Source organism: Lissotriton helveticus, chromosome 10, assembly GCF_964261635.1.
Source record: "Lissotriton helveticus chromosome 10, aLisHel1.1, whole genome shotgun sequence".
Classification (NCBI taxonomy): Eukaryota; Metazoa; Chordata; class Amphibia; order Caudata; family Salamandridae; genus Lissotriton; species Lissotriton helveticus.
In genome coordinates, this window is record NC_136071.1 from 1,090,266,616 (window position 1) to 1,090,289,783 (window position 23,168).

Genomic DNA, 23,168 nt, shown 5'->3' on the forward strand with positions numbered 1-23,168 from the left:
AATGTTTCTTTTCCAACGAGTGTGTCAATTCACCGGTTGCTCAAGTCTTGGAGCACACGTTACTAGAAGTTAGGCGCACACCTATGAAAAAAAATAAAGCTCACGTCTTCCATTTTACGTTTTTCCCCTGCAGTGATTGTTTTTCAATTAACTCATGCCCATTCCAAGATGGCCCTTATTGATGTCAATGTGTTCCATGAGTAGAAACCATGCTGTGGTTGCACGCTTTACAGAGCGCTTTAAAAAGAGAACCTGCCTGTCTTACGATCAACGCGCAGCAACAATATTGCTTTCTGCACATTAAAAGGGATTACGCTGTGCTGTTTTAAAATATCGAAAATGCTACATTTGGTCGTTGGTTGGCGGATTCCTAGACACAGAACCGGATTTAGGCTCGGTGGGGGTCAGTGCAGAAGCCTTTGTTGGTACCCACTCCCAATGACCTCCTGTTTCTCAGATACCCGCACTGCCACCTTCCAACAGTGCCCCCATGGTTCCATAGCTCGTGCCACAAATGTATTTAATTTGTGTTATAGCGCTTCTCATAACAGTGCAGGGTGTCAGAGCACTTTACATCACACATGCGTTATACAGAGAAAAGGACTCATACGTGTGTAAATCAGTGCATAGGGAATGTTACATAAGATCAAGAGGACTACAAGGTGTAGGAGTCACTTGCAATCCATACAGCTAGGCATTATATTTTAAGAGTACTTGGTCTGAGAAGCGCAATTTCAGGATTTAAAAGTAATACACTGGTTGGGGATGGCTTTATTGAGAAGAATGTTTTATACCAAAACAAACCCTTTTTAGCAGCATTAGGATAATTAGAAACTGGGTAACATCAAAACGTCCTAACCCACACTTTGCAGTTTGCATGCAGCTCTTTCATCCCAGTTCATAGCTCACTGTGATATATAGGGATTGTGATTTATGAACTGCAAGTCACAGAAGGATCTCTGTGACAAAATCAGTAATGAAATAAAATACAATTCTATGATCTGCATGGTGCATGTTCTTTACAGCAGGAACATCAACCCTCTGTGCTACTGTATTTTGAGTCAAAACTGCCACCAAACAAAACTCTATCTCTCTCCAGTAGGAACATTATTCACCAGCGCTATCTTGACATTTTTATTGTTGCTTGAAAACTGCTTGTCAGACAAGGAACTCGACAGCAGGGTCTTTTAAACCCATAAGTTATTTGTAAACGCACCCCCCCCCCCCCGGTAAGTGCCAGGTGTGGCTGCACTGGTCGCACTCCCCTAGAGACGGCCCTGCCTAGACAACAATAGTAGAATGCCACCCCTGTAACCCTCATACACCCCTGTAACCCTCATACAGAGTAGCTGGCGTGAGCCACACAGCAAAGGTTTTCCTGCTAAACTGGAGCTTTGAACATAGACATGCCACTACCAGGACTATCAGCCAGAACATCGTGGCCAACGTGAGTCTAACAAATCCTCTCCTCCCTTACCCCCACAACGAAGGCAGGGTTCATTTCCCCATGCTATATGAGAAATAGCATCTCATTGTCTTATAGTTGGAGGCAGGGCTTTAAGTAGGATGAAAAAACTGGGGTGTCTCTCAAGGGGGCGTGGCCAATGTAATTAAGGGGGTGGCTTAAAAACATGTATGCTGAATATCTGTGCTTAGCATAGTGTGCCACCCGACTGGTAGTTTGCTGTTTCTGTTATTGCATCCAGATATATGATACAACAAGTAACATCATACCTACAACAAGTCAGGACTATTGGCTTTGTCAATGGTTGTTAGTTGCATAAGTTAAATAAGCAGCTCCTGTGGCTTGTATATAATATGAATGAATGTAAGAATTTTAGAGCACGGACTTAGCCCAAGGGCATCAAGGTGCTAATATTGAAAAAGCTTCCACATAAAGCTCTGGTGACACCACGACAATGTTGCTGCTCCTGAGTTCTGAAAAGAGAAGAGAAATCCAGAGACAAAATTACTCTCTTTAAAGGATTTCCCTTCCCCATATAACGCTTGGAAAAAAATCGGACCGCCTGTGCCAGAGCACAACACAGAGCCTGATAGTGACCCGTTTGGAGGCCTCCTTAAAATAACTGCTGGTGCTCAGACCCAGTGAGACCCGGCCCACTTAAAGCCCTGGTTGGAGTTGGAACCACAGTGGCAAAGCTCGACCTACTGCCACCCGGGGTGGTCCCTGAGTTTGCCGCACGGTGCAGGCAGGTAAGAGCCGGGGTGGAGGCGGCCAATGGATGACTTGTTGGGGGGGTGGTCAACGTACAACTTGTTCTCAGGGAGCAGGAGGATGGGGGTAGTCAACAGACATGATTTGCACACCTCCGCCACCCCCAAAAAGAGTGCAACCTGGGGCAGACTGCAAACCCTGCTCCCCTCTAGCTATGCCACAGCGGAACCATGCACCAGGAAAACTCTGCAGATCTATGGAATTAGATGATATTACATCAGAATAGATGCCACAGGGTGCATGTTCCTTCCCAAGGCACCCTTGCAGAAGTCAAAGCTGTGGTTTTAAATATTCCACAATCAGAATCTGCTCGAAGTAAGCACAGCATCTGAACTGAAGAACACCCACTCTAAACTGCTAAATAACACCTGCAGAGCAGGGCGCCTTACCCTTCCTTTAAATAGGATGAACTGCTCATTAAACTGCTCCTCCCTGATCACCAATGAAAACGAGGGATTGATGCAGATCTGAACATAAAACAATCAAAATGCTGCAGATGGGTAATGTATGCCCTGCCCTCCATACTTGTGCTGCAAATCAACTATGCTCTGCACTGATAAAACATTTCAGAACATCATAAACAAAAGGCATCAAACTGTCCTCATGGCCACCTACCAAAATGAGCGCTCAACATAGATATGGGCGAGATAGGACAACAACAATGTTGCATAAGCATAAGATAGACACTTCGTTAAATTCAGATGTTTATACAATCTGATAATGAAATCAAAAGTGACTCATTGAGCTCGGGTTTTTCTTGCTCACAAGAGCTTGCCTTTGCCTCTCTCATTATATTTACAGTTAGGACCGCTTATGCTGTAGTTCAGCACCATCAGAACAAGGAGGAAATGTAGTTATAAGCTATGCTATCCAATTATGCAGTCCAAAACTATTTCCTTCCTGCTAATGAGTGGCTTTGCTATTCCATTAAAAGTAAAACAGTACAGGTGTCTCCTTGAAAGTTGATGATACAGTCTGATTAGGACAGTAGCCGTGCTAAGAAGTGTTCATGCTGTCTGTGAAAAGCATAGCAGCCCTGCTAAAAAAAAGTGTAGAAATCAAAACTTTAATATCACGTTATCATAATTTTGTGGCAAAAATATTGACAACCAAAACATCAAGCACGACTGTAAATGTTTGTCAGTAGAGGTTTACAATAATGACCACATATATGTAGCTCGACAACAGGCATTGGGGCTCTGCTGAGAAGTGTTGGTACAAGTAGGTGTACAATATTATAAAACCTCAAACCCCATCCTACTCTCTCAGACTGAACTCTTTCAATTTGCAGCATTTACTGAAGGGCATTGTGCTTCTTTCTACAGTGCAGAAACAGTGGCTTCAGATTAGGCTAAGCATGTCAATATCTGTCCAGGCACAGGTAGGCAGCTCACTAGAGAGTGTCACCACGAGGGAGGGGTGGGCTATATTCTGGGTCAGCTGCACATGGAGAAAGGTGGGGATTTTCTTTTCCAGAGGCCAGTCAGATATTTTCATCATGAATTGCAGTGAGCAGTAGACAATTGCAAGTGCTAATTACACATTTATGGACAGAAAATGAAAAGGCATGGCAATTTCTCTGTGAAAAGGAATATCTTTAAAGGTAAACCAACATATAGTAAGGGAGAAAATGAATGAATACCTGTGGTCATGGGGAAAAGGCTTTTATAACGTTGCCATCACCACGTAATACCATTACCACGCATCCTTAACAAGGCATAAGTCGTTACAACACATGTAATTACGATGCAAACTTTTACCACGCATATACCTTTACCACATATGCCTTTACAATGAAAATGCAGGTATTTTGCAGATGAGTATCAAGCCTTCATATATATACGTGAACAAGACCAATTGAGGTCGAAACGCGTTGTCCTTTTTTGCCCGAATAAACTTAAAACATCAAACCGCAACTGGAGTGGCTCATCCTTTGCCAAATGTTAAGGTGAGGATCGTGAATCATTAATTCAAGCAGCGGCGTGCGCCTAAAATGAGCCCAACCCACAAGGATGGGAAATGGGCATCAACAGACACCTCCTACTGCTTAAATATATATATATATATATATCTGCAATAGCTCCAACAAACACCGCTTAGGTGCGGAATCACGGGCGTAGACCAACTTGTTGTGCCAGCATTATTTTATTTTCTTAACTAGTCAAGACGCGTTTCGGCCGTCCAAGTGGCCTTGATCACCTGACCGTGCGTTCTGACCAGCCCCATTTTTAAAGTGCAAGTGCATCGAAATTTCAATTGACATGGTAAAAATACTTTCCTGTTTAAATACATAACCAGATTTGTTTTTACATTGTTTTTCCATAAGAATTGTCATTATTGTATAATAACAGCATAAATGCTTACATTATGAACAATTCAGATACAAAAATTTCAAGATATAAATTCAATACCGGAAAAACGTTTTTCTGCATAAATGCCATAAACTTTGTTTATCATTGTTGTCAATCTGATACGATGCAATGTATAGACTCTTCTATATATATATACACCGTTTCAGGCATAGAGTGATGAATAAATTATGCAAAAAAGAAGGAGAGAACTCTGGGTAGTTCTCAAGTATAGGTGGAAAGCAGCTTCTGTATAGAGCACTCTCAACACCAGCGACACTCTAGATCTGCTCACCTCAAATGTCTGCTTTTCTATCAAAGTCTTTAAGCATAGGATTAGCACAGTGCCATCCACACCAAGATAGAAAAGGACCAAATCTTTTGCTATTTCTACAGCAAAATCTTTAAGCAGATGACTAGCACAATGCTGTCCTTGCAGAGCTGTAAAATGACAAAAGCCATTTACCACTCCAGGCACAGTATTACAGCTTTGAATTGGTAAAATACCAATCAAGCCAACCTGAAATTAGAAAAAGAAACCCCTGACACAGTGTTTCGCTCTAATTAGAGCTCTTCATAGAGGTATAGCTTGGTGGGGCGCAAGTTATAGTTAGCTCAACTAACTATAACGGCAGAATTTCTCTGGTTTTGTACATGCCAATTGTCCAACTAACTATAACGTCCCTTAAATCTGTTTTTTTCAGTGAATTTCTAAAGTTTTTTAAATGCTAATTTCTAACTATAATGTCCCTGAAACCTATGCTTTTTCAGTGAATTGCTAATGTTTTTTAAATGCTGATTTCTAACTATAACTGAGAAATCGCGTTTGCAGAGTGGTGCAGAAATGGGCCTGGGCCTCCGACCAACGCTCATGAATTCCACAACGTAGGACTTACAGGAGGTACCAGGAGGGCTACTTGGCCCCCAAAGTCCCTCAAGAGTAAAGTGGACTTCATCCCCCAACCAGTACTATGCCAGGAGGCATGTTTGCAGAGTGATGGAGAAAGGTGAGCATGGCCTCCGAAGACCGGGTATGTTATGTTACGTTATGTTAAAATTTCTTATAAAGCGCACATACACCGATTGGTTTCTTGCTGCTGACCTAGGATATTGCTGAGCCACATGTGTTTGGTTGCCTGCAGAATTTAGATATAAGCTTGGGTGAATAGCCAAGTGTTAAGAAGCTTTCTGAATTTAGAGAATTCAGTGCAGGTTTTGATGGCCAAGGGAAGAGTGTTCTAGAAGCTGGGTGCCTGTACTGCAAACCTACAACCAACTATTCGTTTCCGTTTATAGGAAGGAATGGTTAGGAGGTTCTTGTGGGTGGAGCGCAAGCTCTGGGAGTGTATATATTTTTTAACAAGTCTCATAGTGGGGGAGATATGTTCACATCTGGGTTGCTGAGACATCAGTCTGGCTGCCTGGTTCTGCACCATCAGCAGTCTTTTAGTGAGATATTGCAGGATACCGAAGTATAGAGAATTGGCATAATCCAGGTGTAATATCACCATGGTTAGAACCACCTGGATCAGAGCTTCGCGGGTAGGTAACCTCTGATCTTCCTTAACTTCGTTAGCTGAAAGAAACAGGTGGAAGTTACTGATCCTCTCTGGGATTTCATAGTGAGATCACTATTGGTGATCACCCCAGACTTTTGGCTGAGGAAGAAGGAGTAGGGGGGGAGCCTAGTTCATTAGGCCAAAAATGAGCATTCCAAGGGTTCAGGGGACCACCTATCAGGATTACTTCAGTTTAATCTGGATTTAGTTTTAACTGGTTATTATTCATCCAGTCGTGGATGTGTAGCATCATTGCCTGGAATTCAGATATCGAGTCTGGTGAATTATCGATAGAGAACACCAGTTGCAGATCACCTGCATAATTATACATGCACACCTTCCTGTTTTTCAGGGACCGAAGTAGGGCAAGAAGGTAAAGATTAAATAAGTGAGGGGACAATGAGGAGCCCTGAGGTACTCCACATGTCGTTGCCAATTTTGGTGCAGAAAACTGGGAAAGACGTACTGACTTGGTACGCTCCTCAAGAAATGACTCAATCTAGCTAAACACTGCTCCTTTAAGGCCAGCAGCCTCGACCCGGTCGATCAGGATACCATGATCGACTGTGTCGAATGCCGCAGACATGTTTGATAACACCAAGGCCTGGGGGGAGCCCTTATTGGCGTACTCTTGAAGTGTGTCCAGTACAGTGAGTATTACTGCCTCGGTTGAATTGGCTGGGCGAAACACCGCTTGGTTTGGGTCAGACTGCTCAATGAAAGCACAGAGCACAGACCTCTTAGCAATCCCACTGTGTGGGACTTACTGGAGGTAACAGGAGGGGTAGTTGGCCCCCAAAGCTAACCTTGTAAGTCTCGCACAGCAGGATTGGTAAGTTTTCATAGCAGGCCACGCCCCCTTTGCCCACCACTCTGTAAATCCGCTCCTTGGTGTGCTGTTGGATTGGGATTAAAGTCCCTTTGCCCCTGTGGTCTCTGCTGGCTCCCCTCCCCACCTCCTTCCCCACCTCCTTCGGAAGCCGGCATAGCTTTTGGACAAAGGTAGCGGCCAACATGCAGCTCCCTTTGCCCAAAAGCAAATCTGCTTCGTTTCATGGAAGCAAGAGCAGTTTTCCTGTTCTCACTTCCATGAAGCGAAGCAAAAGTTTTCAATTGCATGGCGGGGGCAGTGCTCCCGCCCTGCCATTGCAAACTGCAATGTCCTTGGGTGGGAACCCCGGGACATTTCTGGAGCCAGCCCTGGGGGGTGGTGGTCCCAGGGCCTAGGAGGGCTCCAGGATGGGGGCCATGTGGCCCCCCTTCCAACTTGTTTAATTACCCAGGGAGTTTAAATAAAGTGTGCCCCTGGGAGGTGGTGGTCCCCAAGGCAGTGTGGGGGGCTCGAGCCCCCCACACTTAATGTTAGAAGTAGGCCCAGGTAGGTGTCAGCTCCCGGGGCTTGGGAGGCCTGTGAGGTCCCCTGCCATTAATAAAGTAAAGCCCCTGGGAGGTGGCAATCCCCAGGGCAGCGTTGGGGGGAGGAGCCCCATGCATTTATTTTAACAAGCCTCAGGGAGGTGGCAGTCCCTGGGCCTGCGAGGGCTGCGTGCCCCCCAATCATTATAAGCAACGAGCTGGGAAGGTGGCAGTCTCTGGGGCTGCAGGCCCCCCCACAGGCCCCTGCATAATAATTAAATATTGCCCCCGGGCCTGACCCACATGGGCGCCTAAAAAATATCAAGCACCAGAGCCCGCACTTCGTTTTTTTTTTTTTCGGCAGGAATCAAGCACCCTACGCAAATCCCGCTGAAATTATAAAAAAAAAGGGTTTTTTGGCGACCAGGCCTAGGGGGTCAGGGTGTTTTGACCCTGCCCCCTTTTCTTGTTTCTTAATGTTTTTCTAAAGTTTTTGCTTGTGACTCAGTTATATATATAGGGGGGGGGGGGTTCTTGCACTAATAAAGCATCAAGCTTTGAAGCCCTCATGTGTGCCTTCCAGTTTTTCATACCGTATGGTGGTACGATGTTGAAGCTATATATATATATATATATATATATATATATATATATATATATATATATATATATATATATATATATATATATATATATATATATATATATTCACTGAAAAAACCATAGGTTTCAGGAGTTATATAGTTAGGAATTAGCTTTTACAAAACCTTTGAAATTCACTCAAAAAACTATAAGTTTTAGTGGTGTTATAATTAGCTGGACATTTTACTCATACAAAACCATTGAAATTGCTCCTATATAGTTAGTTGTACTAACTATATATCGCGCACCCGCAATCCACTGCTGATGATGTCACATATTAAATCATTCATGACATGGTCAGTGACATCACTGATGACATCTCTAATGACATCACTGATGACATCACTGATAACATCATCCACGTGACAATCACATACACCTTTTCATACACTATTACAATTTTTCATCACTCTTTGTAAAATACAGAGTATCACATTTAAATCCATTGTCACAGCAGGCCTAGGGGGTCAGGATGCTTCTACCCTGCCCCCTTTTTGAGTTCTACGCGTTTGTTTTTCTGCTTTCCTGTGCCTCAGTCTACCGAGGCACAAGATGGCTGCCAACAGTTTCTGTTTTGGAGTGTTGACAGACATTGGCAGCCAATCAGAATGCAGCTCGTGCACTAGAGGTAGGCGTACCGTACGCGCACGTACGCGTACCGTAAGCGTACCGGTAAGCTCACCGGTAAGCTGCCATAGATATATATATTTTTTTGAACCTAAATTACTAAAAATCCACTGGAGCACATATCTTGAGACATAGCAAAGGCACATCGGGCTACCAGTCCCTACAATTTTGCCAAGTTTGGTGGAAATCCATTCAGCCATTCAGGCTAAAAGTGAGTTTGACCGCCCTATGGAAATTAACATGGGGAAAACACGTTTTGGGACCCCCCTTTTATCTCAGCCCCCGCTTGTTGAATCCCCCCCAAACTTTCAGGGAAGGACCGGAGCATTGCAAGGCAAAGTTAAGGAAAATTTCAGGAAGATTCCTCAACCAGCGCCAAAGTTATTCCCAATAGAATGTTGCGATTTCCCTATGGAAAACAATCCTAACTATATATACCTTCTGGCTATCGCCAGTAGGTAATATAAATATATATATATATAATATATATATATATATATATATATATATATATATATATATATATATATATATATATATATATATATATATATATATATATATATATATATGTGTGTGTGTGTATTTTCACAAAAAAATAAAGGCAACAGTGATGTTATAGTTAGGAAATAACAATAAAAAAACATAGACATTCTCTTAGTAACCCAAAGGTTAAAAGGGCATTATAATTAGGTTATAGAATTATAAAAAACATAGAAATTCACTAGAAAAAATCAAAGGTTACAAGGACGTTATAGTCAGGAAATAGAATGAAAAAAACTTAGAAATTTACTGAAGGTTACAGGGATGTTATAGTTAGGCTCAGATTATACATGCACAAAACCATAGAAATGTAGCAGTTATTGTTACCTGAGCTAACTATAACTTACACCAGGCAATGCATTGCTTATGACCTCACATATTATATCACGCTTGACATGGTCAGTGACATCACTCATGACATCACTGATGATATCTCAAATGCCATTACTGATGACATAATCCACAGAACCACTCACACATCCACACAACCTCTCATAAACCCATACAACCACTCACACAGCCACTCGCTCATTTATAGAGCCACTCACTCATTCACCCATATAGCCACTCACACAGCCACCTATTTACCCATACAGCTACTCACACACCCAGTCACAGACCCATGTGGCCTCTCAACAGAGCCACCTACATACCCATTCATACATATATACGAGCACTCACACTTCTACTCACTCACTCATACAGTAATGCACACAGACACTCTCTCTCTAATACAGCCAATCACACACCCACTCAGTTAACCAAACAGCCACTCACTCACCCATGCAACCACTTACACACCCAGTCACTTACTCATACAGCCATTCACACAACTACTCAGTCACCCATACAGCTACTCACACACTCATTCACCCACCCATACTTCCCCTCACCAACCCATTCAATCACCCATACAGTCACTCACATACCCACTCATTCACCAATACAGCCACTCACTCACCCATACTGCTACTAACACACCCACTTATTCACCCATAAAGCTACTCACACACCCACTTACTCACCTATACAGCCATTCACACAACCATACAACCACTCAGAAACCCACTCACATACAGATATACACACAGTCACACAGCCACTCACATAATATATGTTAGAAATAGTATCACTCATTAGCCGTTCACAAAGAATACTAATGTAACTTTTGTAGTACCTTAGTATATATGTTTAACACTCATAATGTTTTAGAAAACATTCCCAATAACTTTTATGATGGCATCAGTGTTGTCATCAGTGATGTCATTTGAGATGTAATCAGTGATGTTATCAGTGATTTCACTGACCATGTCATAGGTGATGTAATATGTGAGGTCATAAGCAGTGCATTGCAAGGCCGTAAGCTATAGTTAGCTCAGGTAACTATAACTGCTGAATTTCTATGGTTTTGTGTGTGTGTATTCTGAGCCTAAATATAACCTCACTCTAACCTTATGTTTTTCAGTGAATTTCTAAGGTTTTTTTACATTTTGTTTCCTAACTATAACGTCCCTGTAACCTTTGTTTTTTTCAATTAACTTCTGCAGTACGTTTAATGTTATTTCCTAACTATAATATCCCTTTAACCTCTGGAGTTTGTAGTGTATTTTGAAGGTCTTTAGATTTTGGTTCCTAATTGTATCCTGTATCCTTTGAGAGAGCGTGTGTGAGTGGCTGTATGGGTCTGTGAGTGGGTGTATGAGTGTTTGTATGGGTATGTGAGTGGGTGTATGAGTGTTTGTATGGGTATGTGAGTGCATGTGTCAGTGTATGTGTGTGTGAGTGGGTGTGTGAGTTTGTGAGTGGGTGTGTGACTGTCTTGAGTGGGTCTGTGAGTGGGTATATGAGTGTTTGAGTTGGTCTGTAAGTGGGTGTGAGAGTGTCTGAGTGGGTCTGTGAGTGGGTGTGAGAGTGCCTGAATATGTCTGTGAGTGGGTATGAGTATCTGAGTGGGTGTATGAGTGCCTTTGTGGGTTTGTGAGTGGGTGTGTGAGTACCTACATGGGTATGTATGTGGGTGTGTCTGTGAGTGAGTGTGTGAGTGTCTGTATGGGTCTGTGAGTGGGTCTGTGAGTGTCTGTGTGGGTCTATGAGTGGGTGTGTGAGCGCCTGTGTGAATATGTGAGTAGATGTCTGGATGCCTGTGTGAATCTCTGAGTGGGTGTTTGATTGTCTGTGTGAGTCTGTGAGTGAGTATGTGCATGTGTTTTTGTGGGTCTGTGAGTGTGTGTAGGAACTCCTATGTAGGTCCGTTACTGGGTGTGTGATTGGGTCTGTGAGTGGGTGTGTGAGCATCTGTGTGGGTCTATGAGTGGGTGTGACAATGCATGCATAGGTCTGTAAGTGATTGAGTGAGTGCCGGTGTGGGTCTGTGAGTGGGTGTGTAAGTGTCTGTGTGGGACTGTGAGTGGGTGTCTGCGTGGGTGTCTGCATGGGTCTGTGAGTGGGTGTGTGAGTGTCTGAGTAGGTCTGTGAGTGGGTCTCTGAGTTTGTGTGTGGATCAGTGAGTGAGCATGTGAGTGTCTGTTTGGGTCTGTGAGTGGGTTTGTGAGTGCCTTCAGGGTCTGTGAGTGGATATATGAGTGTCTACATGGGTATGTGAATGTGTGTGTGAGTGTCTGAGTGGATTTGTGAGTGGGTTTGACACTGTCTGGGTGGGTCTGTGAGAGGGTCTGTAAGTCTCAGTGTGTCTGTGCATGGGTGTGTGAGTATCTCTGTGGGTCTGTGAGTGGGTGTGTGGGTGCCTCTGGGAGTATGTGAGTAGCTGTGTGAGTGCCTGTGTGGATCTCTGAGTGGGTTTGTGAGTGTTTATGTGAGTCTGTGAGTGTGTGTGTGTCTGTGATAGGTTTGTGAGAGGGTGCATCGCTACCTGTGCGGGTCTGTAAGTGGTGATGAGAGTGCCTGTGTGGGTGTTTGAGTGGGACTGAAAGTGTTTTTTTTCAAAGTGCATCAAGATTCACAAATCTGTTGTGGATTTACCAAGGGGTCTGTGTGGAACCTTGCAGGGGATCTGTGAATTCCCGAATTGGAGGGAAAAAAATATAACTCAATTTTGTACCCATCATATGTCCCTCTTACATTCCTCTAACACACCCATGGGGTCAGGGTACATCTACCCTGACCCCCTTAATTATTCTTCAGATACATTTGAAGAACCCGGGACGTTCCATGATACTTAAAATGGCAGCTGCAATCTCCCAGTCAGGTTGTGTTCAGCCAATCACGACATTGCTGGTGGCACGTAAATTCAAGGATCCACTGTTGGGGATTCGCAGAGGGTCTGTGTCCCTAGATATCTATTTTTATTTTTCCATTAATATCTCAAAAATTAATGAATGGATTTACACCAAATCAAAAAAGCATGCTTTACGGAACAAGATCTAGCTTTCTGCCAAATTTGGTGTCATTCCGTTTAGCGATTCAAGCTGTAATAGTGTCTAAAATTTCCATGGGATTTAACATGGGAAATACAAATTTTTTTCCCCCATCTTTCTCTCGGCCCCCGCTTGACAGCTCAACCAGAAACTTTCCATGAACCACTTTGGGGCACTTTGGGGCACTTTTTCTGGGAATATTTAGTGAAGGTCCGTCAAACAGCACCAAAGTTATAAGCAAGACAAATAACTATAGCTATCGATTGGCGACTACAAATGAAAAAAAAAACTTTCACCCAACATGTATGAGACAAAAATGAGAAGGCAGTGTTCATGTATTTGAAATGATTAGCATTATGCAGTTATTCTTTCCCTGATTGACAATGAAATGAGTCAAAAATATATTACAATTACAAGAATTAGAACAATAAATGGTTTCGGTGATGTTTGTGTAGCATTTTGTATGTCGTTTTTAAACTCACAAGCACATGTGCACTTGTTCCTATAAACATTGTGTGTAAAGAAACCATGGCCATCCTTGAACAAGGCTCGAGGTTTGACCCAAAATGGGTTGGGTCCGTTTTACGAAATAAATGCTTGTTTATCACCATATTCTTCAGTTGGGGCCATCAGCATTTTATTTTTTTAAGAGTAGTGTTGGATGTAATATTGGGTTTCTGTTTCCTGCACGCTGTGGCTGCCATGATGGCAAGGGTGACCGTGATAAACAGAGGATGTGTCTGGATTGATATATATGTATATAAAGATATACATCAAAAGATAGCCCAACATGGAGGAGTCACAACAGCAGGTAAGTAAAGCTTCTTTATTGGCAGTTTGCAGAGTACAGGGAAAGACTCGTGCTGCATCAATTCTCCTCTATATCCGACGCGTTTCACGCTTGAGGCAGCGTTTCATCAGGGATTTGGGATTTTGCAGGCAACTGACGGCACTTCCTTTTAAACACCTAATAACGATTACAGTCCGCCTCAATGGGCGTCGCCACTCCCGTGGCATTATGGTACTTGTGGTGCTAATTGCTTTCCAAGTGGACCGAGTGCCATCAGTTTTCTCAATTCTGCATAGTATTTCCACAGTGGGTTGCAGGTGAAGTCATCTCCTCGTACCTGCTCTTTGTAAACCACCAACACGCTCCTGCTCCTATCGCGGTTTCATGACATTTGAAAACGCAGGCCCGTAAGTACACAGCGGGACTCCTCCGCGACCTAGGCTTGGCCGCTACATATACATCAAAAGATAGCCCAACATGGAGGAGTCACAACAGCAGGTAAGTAAAGCTTCTTTATTGGCAGTTTGCAGAGTACAGGGAAAGACTCGTGCTGCATCAATTCTCCTCTATATCCGACGCGTTTCACGCTTGAGGCAGCGTTTCATCAGGGATTTGGGATTTTGCAGGCAACTGACGGCACTTCCTTTTAAACACCTAATAACGATTACAGTCCGCCTCAATGGGCGTCGCCACTCCCGTGGCATCATGGTACTTGTGGTGCTAATTGCTTTCCAAGTGGACCGAGTGCCGTCAGTTTTCTCAATTCTGCATAGTATTTCCACAGTGGGTTGCAGGTGCAGTCATCTTCTCATACCTGCTCTTTGTAAACCACCAACACGCTCCTGCTCCTATCGCGGTTTCATGACATTTGAAAACGCAGGTCCGTAAGTACACAGCGGGACTCCTCCGCGACCTAGGCTTGGCCGCTACATATACATCAAAAGATAGCCCAACATGGAGGAGTCACAACAGCAGGTAAGTAAAGCTTCTTTATTGGCAGTTTGCAGAGTACAGGGAAAGACTCGTGCTGCATCAATTCTCCTCTATATCCAACGCGTTTCACGCTTGAGGCAGCGTTTCATCAGGGATTTGGGATTTTGCAGGCAACTGACGGCACTTCCTTTTAAACACCTAATAACGATTACAGTCCGCCTCAATGGGCGTCGCCACTCCCGTGGCATCATGGTACTTGTGGTGCTAATTGCTTTCCAAGTGGACCGAGTGCCGTCAGTTTTCTCAATTCTGCATAGTATTTCCACAGTGGGTTGCAGGTGAAGTCATCTCCTCATACCTGCTCTTTGTAAACCACCAACACGCTCCTGCTCCTATCGCGGTTTCATGACATTTGAAAACGCAGGTCCGTAAGTACACAGCGGGACTCCTCCGCGACCTAGGCTTGGCCGCTACATATACATCAAAAGATAGCCCAACATGGAGGATTCACAACAGCAGGTAAGTAAAGCTTCTTTATTGGCAGCTTGCAGAGTACAGGGAAAGACTCGTGCTGCATCAATTCTCCTCTATATCCGACGCGTTTCACGCTTGAGGCAGCGTTTCATCAGGGATTTGGGATTTTGCAGGCAACTGACGGCACTTCCTTTTAAACACCTAATAACGATGCCACGGGAGTGGCGACGCCCATTGAGGCGGACTGTAATCGTTATTAGGTTACCATGTGACCATGTCATGAATGATGTAATATGTGACGTCATCAGCAGTGCATTGCGGGCGCGCGAGTTATAGTTAGCTGAACTAACTATAACGGGGGAATTTCAATGGTTTTGTATGAGTGAAATGTCCAGCTAACTATAACATGTGTGAAACCTATGGTTTTTTCAGTGAATTTCTAAGGTTTTTTAAATGCTAATTCCTAACTATAACGTCGCTGAAACCTATGGTTTTTTCAGTGAATTTCTAAGGTTTTTTAAATGCTAATTCCTAATTAAGGCCAATTTCGGTTCCCCCCTTTCTGTGCCAAAATCATAGAAAAGGTGGCCAATCTCCAACTCATGGAGTTTTTAGAGAAGGAATCGCTCCTCTACCCCTCTCAATCAGGGTTCAGATCGGGACATTCAACCGAATCAGCTGTTCTGTATTCTACCGAACAGATTCGGAAGATGGTGGATGAGGGAGAGACAGCAGCGTTGGTCCTATTGGACTTGAGTGCAGCGTTTGATACCGTGCTGCACTCAACGCTGCTGTCTCGGCTCTCAGACATGGGAGTAAAAGGTCCAGCTCTCACCTGGTTCCAGTCATACCTCACTGACAGAACTTTCCAACTTCACTGCCCACCCTTTAAGTCATCACCTCGCAGTGTTAGCCATGGGGTTCCACAGGGCTCTAGTTTGAGCCCTGCTTTATTCAACATCTACATGGAACCCCTGGCACACATTGTGGAGGAATTTGGGGTGGGCATTGTCAGTTACGCTGACGACACCCAGTTGATGTTCAAGATAACGCCAGACAGTAGAGACTCAGCCTCCAACTTCTCTAACTGTATGCTAACGATAGCGACATGGATGAACACCAACTGTCTCCGTTTAAACGGAGATAAAACAGAGGTATTGATAGTAGGGAAAGAGACTTCTGTCTGGTCCCATGCATGGTGGCCTAGCGAACTAGGGGCCTGATTCACAGAACTAACTTAAGACAAAATCCTAAACTTACTACTTTTGGTATTCACAGAAGTTGGGATTTTGTCTTAAGTTTGTCTTAAGACAAACTTAAGACAGACTTAAGACAGACTTAAGTTAGGATTTTGTCTTAAGTCTGTCTTAAGTCTGTCTTAAGACAAACTTAAGACAAAATCCTAACTTCTGTGAACACCAAAAGTAGTAAGTTTAGGATCTTGTCTTAAGTTAGTTCTGTGAATCGGGCCCTAGGAGAACTACCTTTGCCTGTGGAGAAAGTGAAAAATCTCGGAGTCATGCTTGACGCCGACCTCTCAGGCAAAGCCCAGGTGAATAAAGTGACTAGCAAATGTTATAGCACCTTAAAAGTACTCCGTAAAGTACTTGACCTTCTGCCGACCGATGCGAGAAAAACCATAGTCCATGCCTTAATATCCCCTCATTTGGACTATGTCAATGTTCTCCTACTTGGTCTAAATCAGAAGGGTCTGCACCAGCTACAATGCATACAGAATTCAGCAGCACGACTGGTGCTCGGTCTCCCTCGGAGATCATCCACCAAACATGCGCTTGCCAAGCTTCATTGGCTCCCTATCAAAGAGAGAATCATATTCAAGACTCTCTGCTATGCACATCGCATTGCTCAAGAAAAGGCCCAAGCTATCTGAGAGGTCTCTTCACCATCCATCGGCCGATTAGAGACCTAAGATCTGCGGGCATGATGCTATTTAAAACCCCCCGCATCACAAAAGCTAAAATGGGGGGAAAATCCTTTCGCTATCTAGCCACTAAGTTTTGGAATGCTCTGCCAATCCAACTGCGGATGGAGCCATCTGAAATGTGTTTCAGAGCTAAACTTAAAACTCACCTATTCCCCAAAAACTAACTTTATCTCCTTCGGTTCTTGTCCTTCCCGATGGGTTGCATTTTGCAGTCAGCGCGGGGACACACAGTTTTGGGTAGCCAGGCGCTCAATAAATGCTTATTATTATTATTATTATTAAATATAACGTGGCTGAAACCTATGGTTTTTTCAGTGAATTTCGAAAGTTTTGTAAATGATAATTTTTAAATGTATTAATTGTTATATTTTTTATACTAATTTACTACACTGTTTTAAAGTATTTATTTTCAGATATTTAATTTTTTTAATTACATTACATATTTTTATTATAAATTGAGAAAAAAATGTTTTTAAAAATATTGAAATTGTAATATTTGTATTTTTTATCTTATATTTTTTTAATTTATATTTATTTTATATAGCAGGCAATGATATCCTATCGAAGGAAATTCAAGGTACAGGTAAGTACAGTTAAATTTACTTTTCAGGAACAGTAGTGAGCTGAAAGATGCAGCACTGAGATCTCTCCTGATAACAGGTGAGTAAATCGGAATTCGTAGTTTGGCTGATTTTAGAGGAATTTTTAAAACTTCCAAAACTCCACACTTAGAAAAATTTCCAAGTGAAACCAGTCAATGTTAGCCTATAAAGAAGTGGAGAAGTGTGGCTCAGTGGTTAGAGGCGGCAGACCCGGAAGCTGAGATCAGCCGTGGACCAGGGTTCGATTCCCCGCCTCGGCGGGTCTCGGGCTCAAAAATTCCACAGACTCGACAATTCTCGCTCCGGTGCCTACTCGACTCACGGGGTCACACTCTGCGACTCTGGGCAATAGCTTGCTTAATCTCCACTACGGCCCCTCGCGGCGGGATGCCTGGCTTTCACCTTGTGAATACCCTGCCGGGGTATCTCTCACAGGGGAATACCAGGACGGGTTCCCTAAGCAAGCGCCTTGAGACCCCTGGGTGAAACGTGCGCTATATAAATCGAAATACATTTACATTTACATTTACATATAAAAGGAAATTCAAGTTACTGTAAGTATGGTTAGAATTACTTTTCAGGATCAGTAGTGGGCTGAAAGATGCAGCACTGAGGTCTCTCCTGATAACAGGTGAGTAAATCAGAATTCATAGTTCGGCTGATTTTTGAGGAATTATTTAAACTTCCAAAACTACACACTTAGAAAAATTTCCAAGTAAAACCAGTCAATGTTGGCCTAGGAAGGAAATTCAAGTTACTGTAACTACAATTAGAATTACTTTTCAGGATTACTAGTGGGCTGAAAGATGCAGCACTGAGGTCTCTCCTGATAACAGGTGAGTAAATCGGAATTCGTGAATCGGCTGATTTTTGAGGAATTTTTTAATGTTACAAAACTGCACACTTAAAAAATTTCCAAGTGAAATCAGTCAATGTTAGCCTATGGAAGGAAATTCAAGTTACTATAAATACATTTAGAATTATTTTTCAGGATCAGTAGTGGGCTGAAAGATGCAGCACTGAGGTCTCTCCTGATAACAGGTGAGTAAATTGGAATTCGTAGTTCGGCTGATTTTAGAGGAATATTTGTACGTTTCAAAAATAGACACTTAAAAACTTTTCTGGTGAAAACCACACAATAGATTCCTAGAATACAAGTTACTGGTAAGTATGCTTAGATTTACTTTTCAGGGTCCGTACTGGGCTCAAAGATGCAGCACTGACGTCTCTCGTGATAACAGGTGAGTAAATCGGAATTCGTAGTTCCGCTGATTTTAGAGGAATATTGTGCTCAATAGTGAAGGAAGGGGGCGGTGCCTGAGGTGACATGTGTGCAAACATGCCCTGTGGTGCGTTTTAGATTGAGGAATTAATTCCTCTTCAATCCTGAGGTCCCCTGTGAGCCAACTAGCCCACCAGGTACCTCCAGTATGCGCCAGGGAGCTGTGTTGCAGAGAGGTGTTCAGAGGGCACGCCCCCTTTTTACAACACTCTGCAACGCAGCTCCGTGGCGCTTACTTGAGGTACCTGTTAGACTAGTTGGCCCGTAGGGGACCTCTGCATTGAAGAGGAATTAATTCCCCAACTTAAAACGCGCCATAGGGCGTTTGCACACATATCACCTCAAGCCCTGCCCCCTACCTTCACCACTGTGCAAACGCACCCCGTAGCGCGTTCTAGGTTGCGGGATTAAGTCCCCTTGTTTACTGGGGGTCCCTGGGGGCCAAATAGCCCACCAGGAACCTCCAGTATGCACCAGGGGGAAGTGTTCTGAGGCCACGCCCCTTTATACACCTCTCTGCAACGCAGCCCCCTGGCGCGTTTGCAGAGGGGGAACTAATTCCCCTTGCATATTGGAGGTCCCTGGGGGCCAACTAGCCCACCAGGAACCTCCAGTATGCGCCAGGGGGCTGCATTGCAGAGAGGTGTGATGAGGCCACGCCCCTTTTTACAACACTCTGCAAAAGCAGCTCCATGGCGCTTACTAGAGGTACCTGGTGGGCTAGTTGGCCCCCAGGCACCCCCAGTATTCAAGGGGAATTACTTACCCCCTCTGCAAACGCGCCGGGGGCGCATTTGCAGAGTGGTGCAGGGAGGGGGCGGGGCTTGAGGTGACGGATTGCAGCACTCTGCAAACGCGCCCCTGGCGCGTTTGCGGAGTGAGAACTAATTTCCCTTGCATACTGGTGGTCCCTGGGGGCCAACTAGCCCAGCAGAAACCTCCAGTATGCGCCAGGGGCTGCGTTGCAGAGAGGTGTTCCGAGGCCATGCCTCTTTTTACTCCTCTCTGCAACGCAGCCCACTGGCGCATTTGCAGAGGGGGAACTAATGCCCCTTGCATATTTGGGGTCCCGGGGGGCCAACTAGCCCACCAGGAACCTCCAGTATGTGCCAGGGGGCTGCATTGCAGAGAGGTATAAAGAGGCCATGCCCCTTTTTACAACACTCTGCAAAGCAGCTGCGTGGCGCTTACTGGAGGTTCCTGGTGGGCTAGTTGGCCCCCAGGGACCCCCAGTATTCAAGGGGAATTACTTCCCCCTCTGCAAACATGCCAGGGGGCGCGTTTGCAGACTGGTGCAGGGAAGGGGCGGGGCTTGAGGTGACAGATTGCACCACTCTGCAAACGCCCCCCCCTGGCGCGTTTGCAGAGGGGGAACTAATTCCCCTTGAATACTGGGGGTCCCTGGGGGCCAACAAGCCCACCAGGTACCTCCAGTAAGCGCCAGGGGGCTGCGTTGCAGAGAGGTGTAAAAAGGGGCGTGGCCTCATTACACATCTCTGCAAGGCAGCCCCCTGGCATGTTTGCAGAGGGGGAACTAATTCCCTTTGAATACTTAGGGTCCCTGGGGGCCAACTAGCCCACCAGGAACCTCCAGTATGCACCAGGGGGCTGCGTTGCAGAGAGGTGTAAAAAGGGGCGTTGCCTCTTTACACGTCTCTGCAAGGCAGCTCCCTAGCGCATACTGGAGGTTCCTGGTGGGCTACTTGGCTCCCAGGGACCCCCAGTATTCAAGGGGAATTCAAGGGGAATTAGTTCCTCCTGGTTTGGAGTGTTGACAGACAGTTGACAGATAATCAGCATGCAGCTCGTGCTCGTAATGGTACGCGTAAAGGCCTCGGAGAGTACGCGTATGGTACAACTTCCGATATATATCTATGATTTTACTTTTGATTTTCTCAGGAACTACTGCACGGATTAGAACAAAATAATCACCTAGTCTATTGACTCAACCAATTTTTGGGTAAGATGGAATCATTCAAACCTTATTCCATTTCTATGGGGATTAACACGAAATGATGTGTTTTAAAGCCTTTTATAATTTTCCCTTTAGGCATACAAACTCCTACTGACCGAATGATTAAAATCGTATGATCTATCGAACAACTGAAGAAATAGAATTTTATATTATACATCTGGTCATATGTGCATTAAGGGTGAGATTATATACTTCTTACTTCCAATATGTTCCCATTTCAAACTTGTTTTAGACAAAAGGCCCAATATATATATTTCTCACTTTTTCTGATTAAAACAAAGAGTTGATAAAACCCATGAATAGGTCCCCAATCGAGCACCTACTGGTGATTACTATTTGTATGATAATATTGAAATTTAGGTTCATGACTAAACAAGATCAAACCTTGCTTTTCCATTGACTAGAGTTTTTCACACCCCATTTGTGTTGGAAGTTACTGGTGTAAATTGATGCCTCGCAGTAATCATTAAATGCTGAACAAAAATAAATGCGTTAGATTGATTCAATTGTCCTTTGGATTTTGTCACAGGTACAATATACTATATTTTCAATTGCAGGTACCCTGTGTACACACGCGGAAGAGCAATTTCTTCCTTTGTTGGTCCTGAGGAAGGTGGTACGAATCCACCGAAACGCGCGTCGACCTGGCGTGGAGATTGACGACTAACATCAGTGTCACCTCAACCATAGAAATTACTCAGGGTGTAAATAGAAGTGTGTATATGTGTATGAATGAGCAGGTATGAATGTTGAGTAGTGTGTATTTGACAGGGTGTTCGTTTTTTCATTACAGAAAGTGTTTTATGGAGATATTGAATTATAGAGACTAAGATACTATGTATTTAATTTAAATGTTTATATGTACATATGTATTATTGATTAATTGTGGAATACATTTGGTAAAAGAGAAAAAATATAAAAGGGGAAAAAAAAGTCTTTTTTGATACTCTATACAAAAAAATGAATAAAATATCAAGAAATATATGAAAATCATGTCTTTACCTGTGTTAATCTGAAGGTTTATTAACTAAATATATGAGCTATGTCCTATGCAAAAGTATGTTAAGGTCATGGGGGAACTTTATTTTGTTCTGATAGATGTTATCCTCTCTTTTTCCTGGTCATAAATTAAGATTAGAGGGGGTCCCGAATTTATGCTACTACTGCACGGATTTACACCATTTAACAAAAAGCACAATCTGCGAACCGAACTCTACCTTTTTGCCAAATTTGGTGTAATTCCGTTCAGCCGTTCGGGCTGCAGCCCTAGCTAAAGGTCCTATGGAAAATTGCATGGGGAAAACATGTTTTGGGACCCCCTTTTATCTCAGCCCCTACTTGACGTATCACCCCCAAACTTGCAGGGAAGGAGCGGAGCGGAGCAGGCCATTTTCTTGGAAAATTTCGCGAAGATTCGTCCACCGGTGCCAAAGTTATTCCAAATATGTTGTGGATTTCCTATGGAAACTAGGTCCTAACTATAACTACCTATTGGTGACCGCCAGTAGTTGATAAATATATATATATATAGATATATATATATATATATATATAGTCGTGAACAAGGCTTTTGAAGCTGAAACGCATAAACATTTGTTTGCTTTTGCAAACTTTTCATTAAATTTGAATCTTGTTTCTATGGAGTGCTGTCTCCTGAGTTCTCGTTTCTACGGAGTGCTGCCGCCTGAGTGACTTTGTTTGGGAGCAGCTTTGCATAGATATGTATTTATATATATGCACTAAAAAAAGGGGTTTTAGGAATCAGGGATTAATTCAGGCGCTCAGCTATTATACGCTCATGGGTACAAATACACAAAATAAACACAATATGGTGCAAGCTAGGCAAGGGGATAAGCCCTGTAACCCCTTAATTTGGTATGGAAAATCCCACACACAGCAAACAAACCAAAAAACGCCTAGGCACACATAAAAGAGAATAAAGTTCATGTGAAAAGCAATGTGAAATAACAGAGAGTATCGTCCAGATGGAAGGAACACAGTCTTGAGGTGATGTCAATGTATGGTTAGATCAAGTTGAATCTTTTATTCCTTTTCAAACATAAAAGCGCATAGAACAAGCCAACTGACATGTGTTTCGTCGCACACTGGAGTTTATGCTCCGCAACTTCTTCAGGGCGCTCAGCCAGTGATAATTCCAACCTGGCCGGGCTAATGTAGGTCAGGCGAAGTGTTCTTATTGATCGGAGTTGTGGGAAAATGTAGAACTATATTGTTATTTGTATCTGATCGGTCTTGTGCCGGTTAAATTGGAAATATTCAGGGTCGTGGGGGAGTCTTCAAAATAACTACGTCAATTAACCTTGTCCATTTTCAAAATATTCCATCTTATTGAAGTCCGTAAACGCAGCCCCACGACACACCACTCTGTACCAGGTAGCATCCAACAGTTTGGGCTATATATATATATCCAAACCAACTCTGATCCCGATAAAGATCAGACACCGACACAGGGGTAGCGTCG